Source organism: Ranitomeya variabilis, chromosome 5 (assembly GCF_051348905.1).
Source record: "Ranitomeya variabilis isolate aRanVar5 chromosome 5, aRanVar5.hap1, whole genome shotgun sequence".
NCBI classification, from domain to species: domain Eukaryota; kingdom Metazoa; phylum Chordata; class Amphibia; order Anura; family Dendrobatidae; genus Ranitomeya; species Ranitomeya variabilis.
This window is the reverse complement of record NC_135236.1, coordinates 680,307,406-680,331,121: the sequence shown is the minus strand read 5'-3', so window position 1 is coordinate 680,331,121 and position 23,716 is coordinate 680,307,406. Positions and strand designations below refer to the sequence as shown.

The 23,716-nt window shown below is 45.3% G+C and overlaps 2 protein-coding genes across 2 annotated transcripts in view; one reads left to right on the top strand and one right to left on the bottom strand.

The window, feature by feature from the left end:
* The window catches only part of LRTM2 (leucine rich repeat transmembrane protein 2), a 44,029-nt gene extending 31,574 nt beyond the window's left edge, over window positions 1-12,455 (bottom strand). The window contains exon 1 of the mRNA XM_077267060.1: window positions 12,105-12,455. The gene's annotated coding sequence lies outside the window, so the exon portion shown is untranslated. The remainder of the gene's footprint in view (window positions 1-12,104) is intronic.
* Window positions 1-23,716, top strand: part of CACNA2D4 (calcium voltage-gated channel auxiliary subunit alpha2delta 4) — a 134,178-nt gene that overhangs the window by 81,908 nt on the left and 28,554 nt on the right. The window lies entirely within an intron of this gene.

Sequence of the window (23,716 nt, the reverse complement as noted above, 5' to 3'; positions counted from 1 at the left end):
GGCCCCTTTTCCTCCGTCTGCCGTTGTTTGCCTTGTGGATCCCATGGAGCCATCACATTTGTTCTGCTCGGGAACCTGATCCTGTGCATTGGAACCTTTTATTCCAACCTTAGTGTCAGTAAATGCCCGGCTGATATGTGATCCGCGATGTCCACGCTGTCTCGTCTGTGTTTTTCCTCCTCCCTGTTTGGTATTTGCTGCTGTTTTCCAGGACTAATCATCAGGGATTATCTGCGGTGCAGAATCTGTCGTCTGCAATGGATCCGTCTGTTTCTGGAATCTGCCATTTGCTTTCCCGGTAGCAGCGGCTGCTTTGCGGCGTTATTGCTCCACTTTCTGCACCGTCGCCATCATTCTCTGAGCGGTCTGGCCAAATACAGACGATTGCTCATTTCACTTCTGGCTCGTGTACAATCAGAAGGAGACATGGGGATAGATTGCAATTGAAGCATTTCTTGGTAAAAACCCTCATACAAGCAGCACTACAAGCGCCAGCATGCATAAAAGGTCTCCATAAAACCAAGCAAATGTGCCCGACTACTACCATTCTCAATGGCATAAGAAATGTTTGGAAAGCACTGACAGTCCGGCCCGCAGGCCCTTACTCTATGCTCATGCCACACACTGTAAGGTGTACACTGAAAAGCCGACATGTCTGAGATGTGGAGAATGTGGTTTACGCTTAGTGGCCAAGTAAGATGGAGCAAATCTGACCGACTGTGATGCCGACAGCATCATATATCTATTTATTGTGTATCCATATGCCTCCTTTGTTAATTCTCCTGTGTCTTACAAACCAAAAATGAGGAAATCGCAGAGCTCAGCTCCTCATGGGCGTGTTCAAACACTCCCACATTCTAGCTCCACCCCTGAGGTGTATTAATTGATCTTGTGACAGTATCAAATGATAAAAAAGCAATTGTTTCCCTCCAAAACCTGCAGATTATTAGATGGGCACGTCACACAATGTCTTATAGCCTTTTCATCATGGTTACTTGCTGCATTCATGAAGGCCTGGGAGCTAACGGCGCCTCCTTCAGGCCTAGGGGACTCGCGAGACTTTACCGACCTCCCTGTGTATGACAAGTCCAGAGCAGAAAATATATCTTTTTTGATCGTCTGTAGGAGCCGGAACATAATATCGCAATCACTTACCACCCCTCCCCCTCCATCTTCCCACTCTCATCTTAATCCTTCCCTGCTCTTATTTCTTTTAATAAGGATTTTTATCCACTTTATTATATAATTTCTGGATCATCAGGAATATGGAAAAGACGGCAGAGTTGGAAGCTGCGTCCGGGCCCTGTGCCGGAGGGGTCACATAAGGGGGAAACAAAATGCAGAACGTGTAACAATCTCCATAGGGTAAGTATAAAAGCGAAGCCAAACCGGTTACGTAAAATAAAACCCGTCCAGGCCACGGATGACCCCTGTGCCGCTCATCTCCTTCCGGCAGTAATCAGCGTGACATTTCCTATCTGTTCTCAGCAGATGCCGGACATGAGCAGTGATGTGTATACATGTATACGCCATGTCCGGGGGTCCGTGTAACTTCAGCCGGTGGCCATTCCTTCAGTTTAAGGCTGTACTTTTTTGGGGGGAATACATTATTAGAAAACGCCAGGAGCGAGGCTGTGCTGGAGACCTCAGATTCATCTGACTGGACTACATCTTCTCTCGCTCCCCGTCGTCTGTGTCTTCTCTATAGGACATAATGCTGAGCCGTAATCAGTACGACTCTGAGCGTCTGCAGCGATAATATTCCATCAATAGGCAATAATAAGAGCAGCGGTCACCAACGTGATTCATTAGTAGCCATCATTAGTAACCGGTCACTGGTCATCCCCCTGCGCCGCGACCATCCTAATAATGTCTCACAGTGAATTACAGCCCTGCAATCCTAGAGCCTCCGTCATTCATTACCCCTCATATCCTGATCTTTCTTTTACTTTGTTTTTGTCCCAATTTCCCTGTCTCCCGGTTTTTTCCTTCCCTTTGGCCACGTTCACATGTTGAGTTTACCCCAGTATTTGTCAGACAAAACCAGGAATGGAGCAATCAGAGGAAAAGTATAATAGAAACACATCACCTGGTTTTGACTTACAAATACCAAGGTAAAAAACTCACCAAATGCTCAACAAGTGCACGTGGCCTTATTTTATTTTTTTCTCTTCCTTCCTCTCCTAGTCTCCTCCCTCTCTATCTCTTCTCTTTCATCTTTGCATTCTTTCTTTCCCTTCATCCCCGTTTAACACCCTGTTTTGTTTTGATTTCCTTAATTTCCTCTTTCCTCCATTCTTCTTCCTTCCACCTTCACTCCCTTACCTTCCTCCTTCCTCACAACCTTCTTCCCTCCTTACTTTTTCCTTTCATCTTCCTTTCTTTTTAACCTTCTTTTTTGCCTCCCTCCTTTATTCCCTATCTCTTTTCCTCCTCCCTCTCCTCCCACTTTCCCTCTTTTCCCCTTCCTCCCTGCCCTTTATCTATTCATCCCCCTTTTTTCTTTCCCTCTATCCTTCCATCTGTTTTTGCGATCTCATCATCTCCTTCTTTCTCTTCCCTTGCCGTCTTGTCCCACTATCTCTTCCCTTCCCATTTTGTCACTCTCTTTCGCTTCCTTTCTCTGTGCCTCTCTCTCTTCCCTTTCCCATCATGTCCTTCTCTCTTCCCTTACTGTCTAGTCCCTCTCTATCTTCTCTTCCCATCTTGTCCCTCCCTCTCTTCCCTTCTCATCTTGTTCTTCTCTCATCCCTTCCAATCTTGTCCTCTTTCTTCCCTTCCCGTCTTGTCCCTCTCTCTTCCCTTCTTGTCCCTCTCTCTTCCCCTACTGTCTTGTCCCTCTCTCTCTCTTCCCTTCCCGTCTTGTCCTACTCCCTTCCTGTCTTGCCCCTCTTTCTCTTCCCTTCTTGTTCCTCTCTTCCTTTCCCATCTTGTCCTTCTCTCTCTTCCTTTCCCGTCTTGTCCCTTTTCTCTTCCTTTCCCATCTTGTCCCTCTCTTTCTTCCCTTCCTGACTTGACCCTCTTTCTCTTAACTTCCCATCTTGTCTCTTTCTTCCCTTCCTGTCTTGTTCCTCTTTCTCTTACCATCTTGACCTTCTCTCTCTTCCCTTTCCCGTTTTGTCCCTCTCTCTCTTCCCTTCCCATCTTGTCTCTCTTTTCCCTTCTCGTCTTCTCTCTTTCTTCTCTTCCCGTCTTCTCTCTTTCTTCCCTTCCCATCTTGTTCCTCTTTCTCTTCCTTTCCCTTCTAGTCCCTCTCTCTCTTCCTTTCCCGTCTTGTCCCTCTCTCTCTTCCTTTCCCGTCTTGTCCCTTTTCTCTTCCTTCCCCATCTTGTTCCTCTTTCTCTCCCTTCTTACCCCCTTCCCTTCCCGTCTTGTCCCTCTCTTCCCTTCCTGACTTGACCCTCTTTCTCTTAACTTCCCGTCTTGACCCTCTTTTTCTTTCCTTCCCGTCTTGTCTCTTTCTTCCCTTCTCGTCTTGTTCCTCTTTCTCTTCCCATCTTGACCTTCTCTCTCTTCCCTTCCCGTCTTTACCTTCTCTCTCTTCCCTTTCCCGTTTTGTCCCTCTCTTCCCTTCCCATGTTGTCTCTCTCTTTTCCCTTCTAGTCTTCTCTCGTTCTTCCCTTCCCGTCTTGTTAATCTTTCTCTTCCCGTCTTGTCCCTCTCTCTCCCCTTCCCCTCTTGTTCCTCTTTCTCTTCCCTTCCCATCTTGTCCCTCTTTTTCTTCCTTTGCATCTTGTCCCTCTTTCTCTTTCCTTCCCATCTTGTCACTCTTTCTCTTCTCTTCCTGTCTTGTCTCTCTCTCTTCCCTTCCATTCTGATCCCTCTTTCTCTTCCTGTCTTGACCCTCTCCCTCTTCCCGTCTTGTTCCTCTTTCTTTCCCTCTTCCCGTCTTGTTCCTCTTTCTTTCCCTTTTCCCGTCTTGTTCCTCTCTCTTTCCTTTCGGTAGATTTGTCCTTTAGTGACTATATTCCATGCACTTCTGAGTGCAGGTCCAGGTGTCATGTTTGCCGCACCTGCTCCTCCTGGTTATGACTTTCTCTTCGTTCTCTTTCCTTAATGTGGTCTCCTCGGACTGCGGACATTGTTAACACCGGGTACAATCGGCCTGGCAGCTAATTGTTTTTATATCCAGGTCCAAATCAGAACCGGAGTGGGCAGAACATGGAGGCGCTGCTACGGCAACCAATCCCATCGCTTCTGCCATATACAAAACTGGCGGCAACGCCTGATTCCATGTCCTATAAGGCCTCTTTCACACTTCAGTTGTTTGACGTCAGTCTAAAACCGTAATTTTCCTCAAAAAACGGATCCGTTTTTTTTTTTGACGGATCCGTTTTTTTCCCCATAGACTTGCATTAGCGACGGATTGCGACGGATGGTCGTCCGTTCCATCCGTCATGCGACGGATCCGTCAAAATTTAGCGGACGTCATCTAGACATTGACATTCATCTAGACGTTTTTTGTCTCCGTTGAAATGGCAGATCGCGACGGATCCGTCGTGTCCGTCATTTCATAGAATGGCCACCTATGGGCGACGGATCCGTCGCGATCCGTTTTTTGGCGGATCCGTCGCCCCAATCCGTTTTTTCAATTTTTTTCAATTGCGCATGCTCCAAAAAGTATATACAATCCCCGAGTAACGGATCCGTCAAAAAAACGGATCCGTTACATCCGTTTTTTCAACAATTGTGACGGATCCGTCGATCCGTCACTTTGTCGGAAGTGACTGACGCCAAACGACTGAAGTGTGAAAGAGGCCTAAAGCACATATAAATGGTGGACATCTTTGTTCATTTAAATGAACTTTATTGACAATCCTTTGCGTCCATTCTGTAACATGTACTCTGTGTCCCCTGGAATCTGCCCTCAGGGGTCTGGTACAGAGAGTATATCACAAAGAAGAACATATAGAGACTTCTGTCCAAAACTTTAAAAAAAAGAAAATGAACAAACCCTTAACACTGTATTTGGTCAGTTTAGAAAATGAAAGCTGAACCACTTGGGCCTACTTATTTTGATGGCCCAGGGTGTTCATTTCAACAAGCTTTATTTACAATAAACATAATGAAAGTCAGGGGGAAAAATCAAACCCCAATAATATGTGATAGGCACCATTATAACCAATATTTAACCAATACATGTAGGTGGGATCCTGCAGAAATATTTCTGAATCTCTTAAAATCCTGATCCATCAAAGATGGTATAAAAATAATCCACAACGGTAACATAGACAAAGCTATAGCCATTCTAATCTGTATGGTCTGAGAAGATCAGGACGTGACATTTACAGGGGGCAGAGACCGGCATTGTACAGATCCTGACAGCTCCGCACCCGCTGCGGGAGCCGACGTCCAGGTGAAAAGATAATAGGCAGAGAGATCTGCAATCTATTCTGGGGCCTCTGTAATATCAGAATGTGGAGAAAGTGCCAGGAAGGACACGGATGTTGTAAACTTTCACATAGGATGACAATGATGTACACCTCAGGCAAAAAATATAATTACTGTAATACAACCCCTATGTAAAATAATATAACTACTATAATACTGCCCCCTATATGCAAGAATATAACTACTATAATACTGCCCCTATGTACAAGAATATAACTACTATAATACTGCCCCTATGTACAAGAATATAACTACTATAATACTGCCCCTATGTACAGGAATATAACTACTATAATACTGCTCCTATGTACAAGAATATAACTACTATAATACTGCTCCTATGTACAAGAATATAACTACTATAATACTGCTCCTATGTACAAGAATATAACTACTATAATACTTCCCCTATATAGAAGAATATAACTACTATAATACTGCTCCTATGTAGAAGAATATAACTATTATAATACTGCCCCTATATACAAGAATATAACTACTATAATACTGCTCCTATGTACAAGAATATAACTATTATAATACTGCCCCCTATGTACAAGAATATAACTACTATAATACTGCCCCTATGTACAATAATATAACTACTATAATACTGCCCCTATATACAAGAATATAACTACTATAATACTGCTCCTATGTACAAGAATATAACTATTATAATACTGCCCCCTATGTACAAGAATATAACTACTATATTACTGCCCCTATGTACAAGAATATAACTACTATAATACTGCTCCTGTGTACAAGAATATAACTACTATAATACTGCCCCTATATACAAGAATATAACTACTATAATACTGCTCCTATGTAGAAGAATATAACTATTATAATACTGCACCTATATACAAGAATATAACTACTATAATACTGCTCCTATGTACAAGAATATAACTATTATAATACTGCCCCCTATGTAAAAGAATATAACTACTATAATACTGCTCCTATGTACAGAATATAACTAGAATACTGCCCTATGTAAAATAATATAACTACTATAATACTGCCCCTATATACAAGAATATAACTACTATAATACTGCTCCTATGTAGAAGAATATAACTATTATAATACTGCCCCTATGGGCAAGAATATAACTACTATAATACTGCCCCCTATGTACAAGAATATAACTACTATAATACTGCTCCTATGTACAGAATATAACTACTATAATACTGCCGTATGTACAATAATATAACTACTATAATACTGCCCCTATGTGCAAGAATATAACTACTATAATACTGCCCCTATGTACAAGAATATAACTACTATAATACTGCCCCTATGTACAAGAATATAACTACTATAATACTGTCCCTATGTACAATAATATAACTACTATAATACTGCCCCTATATACAAGAATATAACTACTATAATACTGCTCCTATGTACAAGAATATAACTATTATAATACTGCCCCCTATGTACAAGAATATAACTACTAGAATACTGCTCCTATGTACAGAATATAACTACTAGAATACTGCCCTATGTACAATAATATAACTACTATAATACTGCCCCTATATAGAAGAATATAACTAATATAATGCTGCTCCTATGTAGAAGAATATAACTTATAATACTGCCCCTATGTGCAAGAATATAACTACTATAATACTGCCTCTATGTGTAAGAATATAACTACTATAATACTGCCCCTATGTGCAAGAATATAACTACTAGAATACTGCTCCTATGTACAGAATATAACTACTAGAATACTGCCCTATGTACAATAATATAACTACTATAATACTGCCCCTATATAGAAGAATATAACTAATATAATACTGCTCCTATGTAGAAGAATATAACTTATAATACTGCCCCTATGTGCAAGAATATAACTACTATAATACTGCCTCTATGTGTAAGAATATAACTACTATAATACTGCCCCTATGTGCAAGAATATAACTACTATAATACTGCCCCTATGTACAAAAATATAACTACTATAATACTGCCCCTATGTACAAGAATATAACTACTATAATACTGCCCCTATGTACAAGAATATAACTACTATAATACTGCTCCTATGTACAAGAATATAACTACTATAATACTGCCCCTATGTACAAGAATATAACTACTGTAATACTGCCCCCTATGTACAAGAATATAACTACTATAATACTGCCCCTATGTACAAGAATATAACTACTATAATACTGCTCCTATGTACAAGAATATAACTATTATAATACTGCCCCCTATGTACAAGAATATAACTACTATAATACTGCCCCTATGTACAATAATATAACTACTATAATACTGCCCCTATATACAAGAATATAACTACTATAATACTGCTCCTATGTACAAGAATATAACTATTATAATACTGCCCCCTATGTACAAGAATATAACTACTATATTACTGCCCCTATGTACAAGAATATAACTACTATAATACTGCTCCTGTGTACAAGAATATAACTACTATAATACTGCCCCTATATACAAGAATATAACTACTATAATACTGCTCCTATGTAGAAGAATATAACTATTATAATACTGCACCTATATACAAGAATATAACTACTATAATACTGCTCCTATGTACAAGAATATAACTATTATAATACTGCCCCCTATGTAAAAGAATATAACTACTATAATACTGCTCCTATGTACAGAATATAACTAGAATACTGCCCTATGTAAAATAATATAACTACTATAATACTGCCCCTATATACAAGAATATAACTACTATAATACTGCTCCTATGTAGAAGAATATAACTATTATAATACTGCCCCTATGGGCAAGAATATAACTACTATAATACTGCCCCCTATGTACAAGAATATAACTACTATAATACTGCTCCTATGTACAGAATATAACTACTATAATACTGCCGTATGTACAATAATATAACTACTATAATACTGCCCCTATGTGCAAGAATATAACTACTATAATACTGCCCCTATGTACAAGAATATAACTACTATAATACTGCCCCTATGTACAAGAATATAACTACTATAATACTGTCCCTATGTACAATAATATAACTACTATAATACTGCCCCTATATACAAGAATATAACTACTATAATACTGCTCCTATGTACAAGAATATAACTATTATAATACTGCCCCCTATGTACAAGAATATAACTACTAGAATACTGCTCCTATGTACAGAATATAACTACTAGAATACTGCCCTATGTACAATAATATAACTACTATAATACTGCCCCTATATAGAAGAATATAACTAATATAATGCTGCTCCTATGTAGAAGAATATAACTTATAATACTGCCCCTATGTGCAAGAATATAACTACTATAATACTGCCTCTATGTGTAAGAATATAACTACTATAATACTGCCCCTATGTGCAAGAATATAACTACTATAATACTGCCCCTATGTACAAAAATATAACTACTATAATACTGCCCCTATGTACAAGAATATAACTACTATAATACTGCCCCTATGTACAAGAATATAACTACTATAATACTGCTCCTATGTACAAGAATATAACTACTATAATACTGCCCCTATGTACAGGAATATAACTACTGTAATACTGCCCCCTATGTACAAGAATATAACTACTATAATACTGCCCCTATGTACAAGAATATAACTACTATAATACTGCCCCTATGTACAAGAATATAACTACTATAATACTGCCTCCTATGTACAAGAATATAACTACTATAATACTGCCCCTATGTACAAGAATATAACTACTATAATACTGCTCCTATATACAAGAATATAACTACTATAATACTGCCCCTATGTACAAGAATATAACTACTATAATACTGCTCCCTATATACAAGAATATAACTACTATAATACTGCTCCTATATACAAGAATATAACTACTATAATACTGCTCCAATGTACAAGAATATAACTACTATAATACTGCTCCAATGTACAAGAATATAACTACTATAATACTGCTCCTATGTACAAGAATATAACTACTATAATACTGCCCCTATGTACAAGAATATAACTACTGTAATACTGCCCCCTATGTACAAGAATATAACTACTATAATACTGCCCCTATGTACAAGAATATAACTACTATAATACTGCCCCTATGTACAAGAATATAACTACTATAATACTGCCTCCTATGTACAAGAATATAACTACTATAATACTGCCCCTATGTACAAGAATATAACTACTATAATACTGCTCCTATATACAAGAATATAACTACTATAATACTGCCCCTATGTACAAGAATATAACTACTATAATACTGCTCCCTATGTACAAGAATATAACTACTATAATACTGCTCCTATATACAAGAATATAACTACTATAATACTGCTCCAATGTACAAGAATATAACTACTATAATACTGCTCCAATGTACAAGAATATAACTACTATAATACTGCTCCAATGTACAAGAATATAACTACTATAATACTGCTCCTATGTACAAGAATATAACTACTATAATACTGCCCCTATGTACAAGAATATAACTACTAGAATACTGCTCCTATGTACAAGACTATAACTACTATAATACTGCTCCTATGTACAAGAATATAACTACTATAATACTGCTCCTATGTACAAGAATATAACTACTATAATACTGCCCCTATGTGCAAGAATATAACTACTATAATACTGCTCCTATGTACAAGAATATAACTACTATAATACTGCTCCTATGTACAAGAATATAACTACTATAATACTGCTCCTATGTACAAGAATATAACTACTATAATACTGCTCCTATGTACAAGAATATAACTACTATAATACTGCTCCTATGTACAAGAATATAACTACTATAATACTGCTCCTATGTACAAGAATATAACTACTATAATACTGCTCCTATGTACAAGAATATAACTACTATAATACTGCCCCTATGTACAAGAATATAACTACTATAATACTGCTCCTATGTACAAGAATATAACTACTATAATACTGCTCCTATGTACAAGAATATAACTACTATAATACTGCTCCTATGTACAAGAATATAACTACTATAATACTGCCCCTATGTACAAGAATATAACTACTATAATACTGCTCCTATGTACAAGAATATAACTACTATAATACTGCCACTATGTACAAGAATATAACTACTATAATACTGCTCCTATGTACAAGAATATAACTACAATAATACTGCCCCTATGTACAAGGATATAACTACTAGAATACTGCTCCTATGTACAAGAATATAACTACTATAATTCTGCTCCCTATGTACAAGAATATAACTACTATAATACTGCCCCTATGTACAAGAATATAACTACTAGAATACTGCCCCCTATGTACAAGAATATAACTACTATAATACTGCCCCTATGTACAAGAATATAACTACTATAATACTGCCCCTATGTACAAGAATATAACTACTAGAATACTGCTCCTGTGGAAATAATGCAACATATCATAGATATTTGGAGGAATTCTCCATCGGTCGTACACATTCTATATTGATGGCGGGGCAATGTTTTGTTCGCTCGTCCTGCTGCCCTTCCCCCGTGTCGGCTCTTCTTCCTGTACATTCGGGTCTATAGTGTCAGGTGGAGGGGTATCTTTATCTTTTTATCTTTGTTCGGTGTTTTCGGTTACAATCGTCCACATTAGGCTCCTTATTCCGGATGCTCGCGTGCCCCCTACTCCCATATACCCCCACAGTTTTACAGTCCCAGATTGAAGGGTTCTGATCCTCCCAATGATTGACTTGTCAGATAAAGGGCCGGTGACCCTGTAGGCTTCAGCTTATAATAGTACCGGAGCGTTATATGTGGAGTGGCTGATATCAATCATGTGGTCGGTCGGTCACGTCGCTCATCTTTGCACATTATATCGGTAGGATGTACAAAAATTTATGTTTTTACCTAAATAGTTAGAAATGGCAATAAAAATTCACTGCGGCGCACAAGAGGAAATATAGCGCCAAGATGGCGGGTGTATTTATAAAGGGGTCTGCGGCACAAATACTATTTCATCCCACCTGTACTCGCCGCTATTGGAGTGGGGAACCTCCGGACTTGTTATAGACGGCATCATAAGACCCCAGTAATTGTGTGTAGCCCACCAGGTTCATAGACACAGCTGACAATCCACCTCCGCGCAGCCACATTAGGCAAGCAATGGTTATTGTGACCCAGAGGCGCTCGGTCCATTACATGGGTCTCCATGATATGGATTTGGGGGTCTTCTGTTTATCATATGTACCATGTACTGGGCCCCCTAATCTGTGCCAGCCTCAGCGCCCATCCTCCGTAGGAAGAGGAGACTTGTTATGGGGGGCTGGACGGGACCTACGGGGAGAGATGGTGCTGCATTGGCATGTAGATATATGTGGTGCCCCTGCTGTGCCACGGGCATATGTGTCAGATACTCCATTCACCCAGGATAGCGCCCGTCATCACAATCCCCCCACAGACACCTGACCTTACATGTCTGACATCACACGTCACCATTACACCCATCACCCTCACTGTGCTGCACTGGCAGGAAAGGGGTTAATGAGGGGCCGACATACTGAGGGCAGGTGTGACCCCCGCCCGGCCATCACACACCACCTGTTCCCGCTGGTCTAAAGTCTCTTCCAACATCCCCACCAAATCCTCCCCAATACTCGTTGATATCCTTACCGTGCCCCTCGGAGGTAGATGACAGCCAGGAGACAGCGTGTGCCGGTCATGGACTCCCCCCAACAATAGGGCTTCAGGTGGTGACGATGCCAGGAGCCCGCTGCCGCTTCATCCTTTCATCCTCTGGGAAGCAGGAGAGGGGCAGGACAATAAACGAGGAGCAGGCGAGAAGAGAGCAGTCAGAGAGCAGGCAGCGAGACAGCAGGGAAGCCCGGGAGGATGAGAGTGCGAGAGAGACGAAGGCGACGTAGGATGACAGGGACTCGGTGCTGAGCAGAGTAGGCAGGCAGCAAGGCACACACGCACACACACGTGTAGCCCCCCTAGATGGCGCCCAACAGGGGCAACCACAGCCGCCTGCTGCAGACAGACACCATTCATTACCAGGGAGAAGGGGTCTCCGGTACATACAGATATATACACACGTGTAGCCCCCCTACATGGCGCCCAAACGGGGGTAACCACAGCCGCCTGCTGCACACAGACACCATTCATTACCAGGGAGAAGGGGTCTCCGGTACATACAGACATATACACACGTGTAGCCCCCCTACATGGCGCCCAAACAGGGGCAACCACAGCCGCCTGCTGCACACAGACACCATTACCAGGGAGAAGGGGTCTCCGGTACATACAGACATATACACACGTGTAGCTCCCCTACATGGTGCCCAAACAGGGGCAACCACAGCCGCCTGCTGCACACAGGCACCATTCATTACCAGGGAGAAGGGGTCTCCGGTACATACAGACATATACACACGTGTAGCTCCCCTACATGGTGCCCAAACAGGGGCAACCACAGCCGCCTGCTGCACACAGGCACCATTCATTACCAGGGAGAAGGGGTCTCCGGTACATACAGACATATACACACGTGTAGCCCCCCTACATGGCGCCCAAACGGGGGTAACCACAGCCGCCTGCTACACACAGACACCATTCATTACCAGGGAGAAGGGGTCTCCAGTACATACAGACATATACACACGTGTAGCCCCCCTACATGGCGCCCAAACAGGGGCAACCACAGCCGCCTGCTGCACACAGACACCATTACCAGGGAGAAGGGGTCTCCGGTACATACAGACATATACACACGTGTAGCTCCCCTACATGGTGCCCAAACAGGGGCAACCACAGCCGACTGCTGCACACAGACACCATTACCAGGGAGAAGGGGTCTCCGGTACATACAGATATATACACACGTGTAGCCCCCCTACATGGTGCCCAAACAGGGGCAACCACAGCCGCCTGCTGCACACAGACACCATTCATTACCAGGGAGAAGGGGTCTCCGGTACATACAGATATATACACACGTGTAGCCCCCCTACATGGTGCCCAAACAGGGGCAACCACAGCCGCCTGCTGCACACAGACACCATTCATTACCAGGGAGAAGGGGTCTCCGGTACATACAGATATATACACACGTGTAGCCCCCCTACATGGTGCCCAAACAGGGGCAACCACAGCCGCCTGCTGCACACAGACACCATTCATTACCAGGGAGAAGGGGTCTCCGGTACATACAGATATATACACACGTGTAGCCCCCCTACATGGTGCCCAAACAGGGGCAACCACAGCCGCCTGCTGCACACAGACACCATTCATTACCAGGGAGAAGGGGTCTCCGGTACATACAGATATATACACACGTGTAGCCCCCCTACATGGTGCCCAAACAGGGGGTAACCACAGCCGCCTGCTGCACACAGACACCATTCATTACCAGGGAGAAGGGGTCTCCGGTACATACAGACATATACACACGTGTAGCCCCCCTACATGGCGCCCAAACGGGGGTAACCACAGCCGCCTGCTACACACAGACACCATTCATTACCAGGGAGAAGGGGTCTCCGGTACATACAGACATATACACACGTGTAGCTCCCCTACATGGTGCCCAAACAGGGGCAACCACAGCCGCCTGCTGCACACAGGCACCATTCATTACCAGGGAGAAGGGGTCTCCGGTACATACAGATATATACACACGTGTAGCCCCCCTACATGGCGCCCAAACCGGGGTAACCACAGCCGCCTGCTGCACACAGACACCATTACCAGGGAGAAGGGGTCTCCGGTACATACAGATATATACACACGTGTAGCCCCCCTACATGGCGCCCAAACCGGGGTAACCACAGCCGCCTGCTGCACACAGACACCATTACCAGGGAGAAGGGGTCTCCGGTACATACAGACATATACACACGTGTAGCCCCCCTACATGGCGCCCAAACCGGGGTAACCACAGCCGCCTGCTGCACACAGACACCATTACCAGGGAGAAGGGGTCTCCGGTACATACAGATATATACACACGTGTAGCCCCCCTACATGGTGCCCAAACAGGGGCAACCACAGCCGCCTGCTGCACACAGACACCATTCATTACCAGGGAGAAGGGGTCTCCGGTACATACAGATATATACACACGTGTAGCCCCCCTACATGGTGCCCAAACAGGGGCAACCACAGCCGCCTGCTGCACACAGACACCATTCATTACCAGGGAGAAGGGGTCTCCGGTACATACAGATATATACACACGTGTAGCCCCCCTACATGGTGCCCAAACAGGGGCAACCACAGCCGCCTGCTGCACACAGACACCATTCATTACCAGGGAGAAGGGGTCTCCGGTACATACAGACATATACACACGTGTAGCCCCCCTACATGGCGCCCAAACGGGGGTAACCACAGCCGCCTGCTGCACACAGACACCATTCATTACCAGGGAGAAGGGGTCTCCGGTACATACAGATATATACACACGTGTAGCCCCCCTACATGGTGCCCAAACAGGGGCAACCACAGCCGCCTGCTGCACACAGACACCATTCATTACCAGGGTGGATAAAAATCAATGTTTTTTTAAAAAAATCAAAAAAATCGGATTTTTTTGATTTAAATCGGATTTTTTTGATTTAAATCGGATTTCTTTCAATAAACTGCTTTTTGAGGAAAATATTTTACCATCCAAAGGTTCTTCCATCATGAGATAAAGCTGAGTTGTTTAACTCAGTAGAATAAAGGCTGTATATGTGTAACATTCACAATGCCATGCTCTTCCAGAGGTTTCTGTAGGATGCTGACTATCCAACAAGTTTGGGCATGTCAACTGAATGGAAAAAGAAACTAAACCAAAAGTGAAACCAAGCTAGAAGTGTGGAATTAAAGGGGCAGTATGAACAAAATGTGGAGGCTATTAATAGTTTCTACAATTAAGACATGCTGCTTTTAAACACCTACCTATTGCCATATAGTAAAACAAAAAAGATTTTTACTTACTTTGGGGTCCCCCCCTCACCCTGGCGTTAGATCGTTGCCCCTAGTTTCGTCCGTGTAACTATGGGCGCACATGCGCACTGCTCTCACTTCTCATTTTAATCGTGATTTATATTAAAAAAAACCTTTTGATTTAAATCAGTGATTTAAATCATGATTTAAATCGGCGTGATTTAAATCAATCCACCCTGTTCATTACCAGGGAGAAAGGGTCTCCGGTGCATACAGACATATACACACGTGTAGCCCCCCTACATGGCGCCCAAACAGGGGCAACCACAGCCGCCTGCTGCACACAGACACCATTCATTACCAGGGAGAAGGGGTCTTCGGTACATACAGATATATACACACGTGTAGCCCCCCTACATGGCGCGCAAACGGGGGTAACCACAGCCGCCTGCTGCACACAGACACCATTCATTACCAGGGAGAAGGGGTCTCCGGTACATACAGACATATACACATGTGTAGCCCCCCCTACATGGCGCCCAAACAGGGGCAACCACAGCCTCCTGCTGTATACAGACACCATTCATTACCAGGGAGAAGGGGTCTCCGGTACATACAGACATATACACACGTGTAGCCCCCCTACATGGCGCCCAAACAGGGGCAACCACAGCCGCCTGCTGCACACAGACACCATTCATTACCAGGGAGAAGGGGTCTCCGGTACATACAGACATATACACACGTGTAGCCCCCCTACATGGCGCCCAATGGGGGCAACCACAGCCTCCTGCTGTATACAGACACCATTCATTACCAGGGAGAAGGGGTCTCCGGTACATACAGACATATACACACGTGTAGCCCCCCTACATGGCGCCCAACAGGGGCAACCACAGCCGCCTGCTACACACAGACACCATTCATTACCAGGGAGAAGGGGTCTCCGGTACATACAGATATATACACACGTGTAGCCCCCCTACATGGCGCCCAACAGGGGCAACCACAGCCGCCTGCTGCACACAGACACCATTCATTACCAGGGAGAAGGGGTCTCCGGTACATACAGACATATACACACGTGTAGCCCCCTACATGGCGCCCAAACAGGAGCAACCACAGCCGCCTGCTGCACACAGACACCATTCATTACCAGGGAGAAGGGGTCTCCGGTACATACAGACATATACACACGTGTAGCCCCCCCCTACATGGTGCCCAAACAGGGGCAACCACAGCCGCCTGCTGCACACAGACACCATTCATTACCAGGGAGAAGGGGTCTCCGGTACATACAGATATATACACACGTGTAGCCCCCCTACATGGCGCCCAAACAGGGGCAACCACAGCCGACTGCTGTATACAGACACCACTCATTACCAGGGAGAAGGGGTCTCCGGTACATACAGACATATACACACGTGTAGCCCCCCTACATGGCGCCCAAACGGGGGCAACCACAGCCGCCTGCTGCACACAGACACCATTCATTACCAGGGAGAAGGGGTCTCCGGTACATACAGACATATATACACGTGTAGACCCCCTACATGGCGCCCAAACGGGGGCAACCACAGCCGCCTACTGTATACAGACACCATTCATTACCAGGGAGAAGGGGTCTCCGGTACATACAGATATATACACACGTGTAGCCCCCCTACATGGCGCCCAGACAGGGGCAACCACAGCCGCCTGCTGTACACAGACACCATTCATTACCAGGGAGAAGGGGTCTCCGTTACATACAGATATATACACATGTGTAGCCCCCCTACATGGCACCCAAACGGGGGCAACCACAGCCTCCTGCTGTATACAGACACCATTCATTACCAGGGAGAAGGGGTCTCCGGTACATACAGATACAGGTCCTTCTCAAAAAATTAGCATATAGTGTTAAATTTAATTATTTACCATAATGTAATGATTACAATTAAACTTTCATATATTATAGATTCATTATCCATCAACTGAAATTTGTCAGGTCTTTTATTGTTTTAATACTGATGATTTTGGCATACAACTCCTGATAACCCAAAAAACCTGTCTCAATAAATTAGCATATTTCACCCGTCCAATCAAATAAAAGTGTTTTTTAATAACAAACAAAAAAACCATCAAATAATAATGTTCAGTTATGCACTCAATACTTGGTCGGGAATCCTTTGGCAGAAATGACTGCTTCAATGCGGCGTGGCATGGAGGCAATCAGCCTGTGACACTGCTGAGATGTTATGGAGGCCCAGGATGCTTCAATAGCGGCCTTAAGCTCATCCAGAGTGTTGGGTCTTGCGTCTCTCAACTTTCTCTTCACAATATCCCACAGATTCTCTATGGGGTTCAGGTCAGGAGAGTTGGCAGGCCAATTGAGCACAGTAATACCATGGTCAGTAAACCATTTACCAGTGGTTTTGGCACTGTGAGCAGGTGCCAGGTCGTGCTGAAAAATGAAATCTTCATCTCCATAAAGCATTTCAGCCGATGGAAGCATGAAGTGCTCCAAAATCTCCTGATAGCTAGCTGCATTGACCCTGCCCTTGATGAAACACAGTGGACCAACACCAGCAGCTGACATGGCACCCCACACCATCACTGACTGTGGGTACTTGACACTGGACTTCAGGCATTTTGGCATTTCCTTCTCCCCAGTCTTCCTCCAGACTCTGGCACCTTGATTTCCGAATGACATGCAAAATTTGCTTTCATCAGAAAAAAGTACTTGGGACCACTTAGCAACAGTCCAGTGCTGCTTCTCTGTAGCCCAGGTCAGGCGCTTCTGCCGCTGTTTATGGTTCAAAAGTGGCTTTACCTGGGGAATGCGGCACCTGTAGCCCATTTCCTGCACACGCCTGTGCACGGTGGCTCTGGATGTTTCCACACCAGACTCAGTCCACTGCTTCCTCAGGTTCCCCAAGGTCTGGAATCGGTCCTTCTCCACAATCTTCCTCAGGGTCCGGTCACCTCTTCTCGTTGTACAGCGTTTTCTGCCACATTGTTTCCTTCCAACAGACTTACCATTGAGGTGCCTTGATACAGCACTCTGGGAACAGCCTATTTGTTGAGAAATTTCTTTCTGGGTCTTACCCTCTTGCTTGAGGGTGTCAATGATGGCCTTCTTGACATCTGTCAGGTCGCTAGTCTTACCCATGATGGGGGTTTTGAGTAATGAACCAGGCAGGGAGTTTTTAAAAGCCTCAGGTATCTTTTGCATGTGTTTAGAGTTAATTAGTTGATTCAGAAGATTAGGGTAATAGGTCATTTAGAGAACCTTTTCTTGATATGCTAATTTATTGAGACAGGTTTTTTGGGTTATCAGGAGTTGTATGCCAAAATCATCAGTATTAAAACAATAAAAGACCTGACAAATTTCAGTTGGTGGATAATGAATCTATAATATATGAAAGTTTAATTGTAATCATTACATTATGGTAAATAATGAAATTTAACACTATATGCTAATTTTTTGAGAAGGACCTGTATATACACACGTGTAGCCCCCCTACATGGTGCCCAAACAGGGGCAACCACAGCTGCCTGCTGCACACAGACACCACTCATTACCAGGGAGAAGGGGTCTCCGGTACATACAGACATATACACACGTGTAGCCCCCCTACATGGCGCCCAACAGGGGCAACCACAGCCGCCTGCTGCACACAGACACCATTAATTACCAGGGAGAAGGGGTCTCCGGTACATACAGACATATACACACGTGTAGCCCCCCTACATGGTGCCCAAACGGGGGCAACCACAGCCGCCTACTGTATACAGACACCATTCATTACCAGGGAGAAGGGGTCTCCGGTACATACAGACATATACACACGTGTAGCCCCCCTAGATGGCGCCCAACAGGGGCAACCACAGCCGCCTGCTGCACACAGACACCATTCATTACTAGGGAGAAGGGGTCTCCGGTACATACAGACATATACACACGTGTAGACCCCCTACATGGTGCCCAAACAGGGGCAACCACAGCCTCCTGCTGTATACAGGCACCATTCATTACCAGGGAGAAGGGGTCTCCGTTACATACAGACATATACACATGTGTAGCCCCCCTACATGGCGCCCAGACAGGGGCAACCACAGCCGCCTGCTGCACACAGACACCACTCATTACCAGGGAGAAGGGGTCTCCGGTACATACAGACATATACACATGTGTAGCCCCCCTACGTGGCTCCCCAACAGGGGCAACCACAGCCGGCTGCTGCACACAGACACCATTCATTACCAGGGAGAAGGGGTCTCCGATACATACAGACATATACACATACACACATGTAGCCCCACTACATGGCGCCCAAACAGGGGCAACCACATCCGCCTGCTGTACACAGACACCATTCATTACGGCATGGAACGGTATGAATTATATGGGATATGGTTATTTATTATTTTAGTTTTTTTTACAGGTGACAAGGGCTTCAATGGATTAGGTGTAAAGGTAATTATAACTTTGTTTTCTATTTATAATTAAAGGTGTAAAACAAGATGTTTTGTGTTATTTCTAATAAAGGATTTTATTCTTGCTGTATGTTTATTTCAATACTTACTATGGGGTTAGTAATGGGGGCGTCTTATAGACCCCTCTACATTACTAACCCCTGTGCTTGATGTTACCTGACAATACAAAGCTGACATCAACCCCACTACTATCACCCTACTTGCCACCACTATAGGGCAAATGGGAAGGATAAGGCTAAGCGCCAGATTTGACACATCTTATGGGTGCCCCATTTCTGGGGCAACTGAGGGCTGAGGTTGGTAGCCTGGGAGTAGGGGGCCAATATCTCTGGTTCCTTCCCAGGTTATTAATATCAACCCACAGCTGTCTGTTTAGCCTTTGCTGGTTAGAATTTATAGGCAGACCCTACGTCATTTCTTTCTGGGATCCCCCGTAAACTCACCAGTAAAGGCTAAGCAAACAGCTGTGAGTTGTGTGGTGCGGTGACCCATGTTACAGCCAGGGGGCGCTGTGTGTGTGCTTCAAGATGCGCTTGGAGGCATAAATGTGATGAGACTAAGTCTGGCAGGAGTGATAATGGCCGGTGTGTGTGTCGCAGAGGAGGTCACTCTGTGCTGTCAATCTGAAGTTTGGTTGGTGTGCTGGGACCTGTAGTCCCACAAGTAGTTGTGTAATGCTAATGGGAGATTGGCAGGGCTAGTTATGAGAGATGGGAGGGTCAGACTAGCCACACACACCCACACTCCCACCTAGGGGAGTGGTTACAGGTATGTAATGTGACCAGGGTGTGGGTCACATGTGCCTGTGTGGTTCCTGTGTATGGATCCGTTTGGTCCATGTGCAAGGTCCTGGACGGTCGGTGTTGGATTGTCCTGGTATTGGAGAAGTCCTGCAAGCACCTGAGACCGTGGACCTGATGTACGGTCAGTGTTGGATTGTCCTGCTATGGGCTGGAGACCTGTAGGCACTGAGACCGTGAGTCCTGCAATAGCCTGGGTGTTGGATTGTCCTGAAGTGGGCTGGAGTCCTGGAAGCACTGCTGAGGCTATGGACTGAATGCTCGAGGTGTTGGATTGTCCTGGTATGGACTGGAGTCCTGTAAGCACTTGGGTAGATCATGGACTGATGGCCTGTGTGTTGGAAGTGCCTGTGATTGGTCTTCCTGGAAGCGCATGGAAAGGCTGCATCTACAGAGCCTGAGACGGTTTCTGTGTTGGGGAGGCTACAGTTCCGTCTGTGGGTCTGGACTATCCGAGGTGCCCTGGTCACAAGGACGGTGATCCCAGTGAGGCAGCTTTCCCCTGTGAACCAGCACTGGCAGGAGTCAGTGTGTGGAGCCGAAGTTCCTGTGAGGTAATCCCTGGTATGGGAAAAACCTGTGATATACGGCAGAGACGTATCTGCCATTGGAACAGAGTGACGGGGTTTAATATGTTCGATTGATGCATTGTAATGAACTGTAATGGAGAGAGATACCAGTGTGACCACTGAAGGCCATATAAAACCGTATGTGATATGCTAATATGGCGGTATAATGAACTGTTCGAGATACGGTTTGTGATGCTTTAATAAACCGGTACGGACTTAATTTGTGGAAAAATCGTGCCTGAGTGCTTAAATCCTATGCCAAGCGAGTGTCCCCCAACACACTCAGGTAGCGTTTCGCCACAGTTGTTATTAATAGCCTGGGAATCTTTTGGGATATTGTCTCCTTTTCCTAGATTATCAGTACTGGGTTTTCCTGTACAGGAATCACCAAGACGTGTGAAGGAGGCCTAAGAGATAGAGGAAATAACCTGAATGTCTGACCCAAACAGGGAATGGCAGCCGTCTGTGTCTCCAGAGGGACCTGCTGGCTAATGAGGTCCTGTGATTACAGCAGCCTCTGCGATGATGAGAAGCTGACAGTTTCCACCTCTGTCAGAGAGAGGAGCGATTGCAGCGCACTGGCAGAGGGGGCGCTGACGGAGGGCGCACTGGCAGAGGGGGCGCTGACGGAGGGCGCACTGGCAGAGGGGGCGCTGAAGGAGGGCGCACTGGCAGAGGGGGCGCTGAAGGAGGGCGCACTGGCAGAGGGGGCGCTGACGGAGGGCGCACTGGCAGAGGGGGCGCTGAAGGAGGGCGCACTGGCAGAGGGGGCGCTGACGGAGGGCGCACTGGCAGAGGGGGCGCTGAAGGAGGGCGCACTGGCAGAGGGGGCGCTGACGGAGGGCGCACTGGCAGAGGGGGCGCTGACGGAGGGCGCACTGGCAGAGGGGGTGCTGACAGAGGGCGCACTGGCAGAGGGGGCGCTGAAGGAGGGCGCACAGGCGGAGGGGGCGCTGAAGGAGGGCACACAGGCGGAGGGGGCGCTGAAGGAAGGCGCACTGGCAGAGGGGGCGCTGAAGGAGGGCGCACAGGCGGAGGCACACTGAGCTCCCTCCTTGGTCTTGGGTTACCTACTGGCAGGGAGTTAGGGGTCCGCATCACATCAGAAGCCCCTCACATGTAATCATCATATCCGGTGCCAATCCTCACACTGGGCCACAATGAGGGGAGAGGAGTTTAGAGCGCGGTGACGTCTCACTGTCCTTACAACAAGTGTCTAGTTTTTGCTTGCCGTCTCTTCTCTCGCTCACTCTCTTTTGTCTTGCACGCTATCTCTCCTCTCACTACCAGTCTCTTCTGTCACTAGCAGTCTCTTCTCTCACAGTCTCTTCTCTCACTTGCAGTCTCTCTTCTCAGTTGCTGTTTCTTGTAGGGCTCGCTGTCTCTTTCCTTCTCACTTGCCCCCTCTCTCTTTTCTCTCTCTTGTCTCCTCTGCTGTCTCTTTCCTCGGTATACAGCCGTCTCTTTCTATTTTTGTGTTCCTATATTTCCCCCTCCACCTGTCTCGCTCTTCTCCAGGGTCCTGTCCCTCTCATTATGTGGGTGCTGTCTCTTTTGTTTGCGTCTGTTTTCGGGGTGTGCTCGGGATATCACTGTCTCGCTGCTGTCACCCCTATGTAATTATCATCAGCTGAGGTCAGACATCTGTGGAGCACAATGGGATCCAACACCCACCTCCTCCCAGTGTGGAACCGCCACCAACAGTGTCAGGTCCTCGGATACAAGAGGAGCGCAGCAGCTGAGACCGATCTGTGATGGGCAAGGACCACCAGGACTGTGATGGACGACCAGAGGTGCTGACCATGGTCCTGAAATAATTCCCACCAGGATAACACTATGATCAAGCTGCCTATCAACATAACCCTCTCCTGAAATACTTTGTACTGCTGTACAGGCCTGCTTCATCCATATTGTTACTCTGTGGCCTATCATAAGATAGGAGGCATTCTCAGTGATGTCACCGCTGATCTCTAGTGATGGATAGGAGACATTCTCAGTGATGTCACCTCTGATCTCTGGTGATGGATAGGAGGCATTCTCAGTGATGTCACCGCTGATCTCTGGTGATGGATAGGAGGCATTCTCAGTGATGTCACCGCTGATCTCTAGTGATGGATAGGAGACATTCTCAGTGATGTCACCTCTGATCTCTGGTGATGGATAGGAGACATTCTCAGTGATGTCACCGCTGATCTCTGGTGATGGATAGGAGGCATTCTCAGTGATGTCACCGCTGATCTCTGGTGATGGATAGGAGGCATTCTCAGTGATGTCACCGCTGATCTCTGGTGATGGATAGGAGGCATTCTCAGTGATGTCACCGCTGATCTCTGGTGATGGATAGGAGGCATTCTCAGTGATGTCACCACTGATCTCTGGTGATGGATAGGAGGCATTCTCAGTGATGTCACCGCTGATCTCTGGTGATGGATAGGAGACATTCTCAGTGATGTCACCGCTGATCTCTGGTGATGGATAGGAGGCATTCTCAGTGATG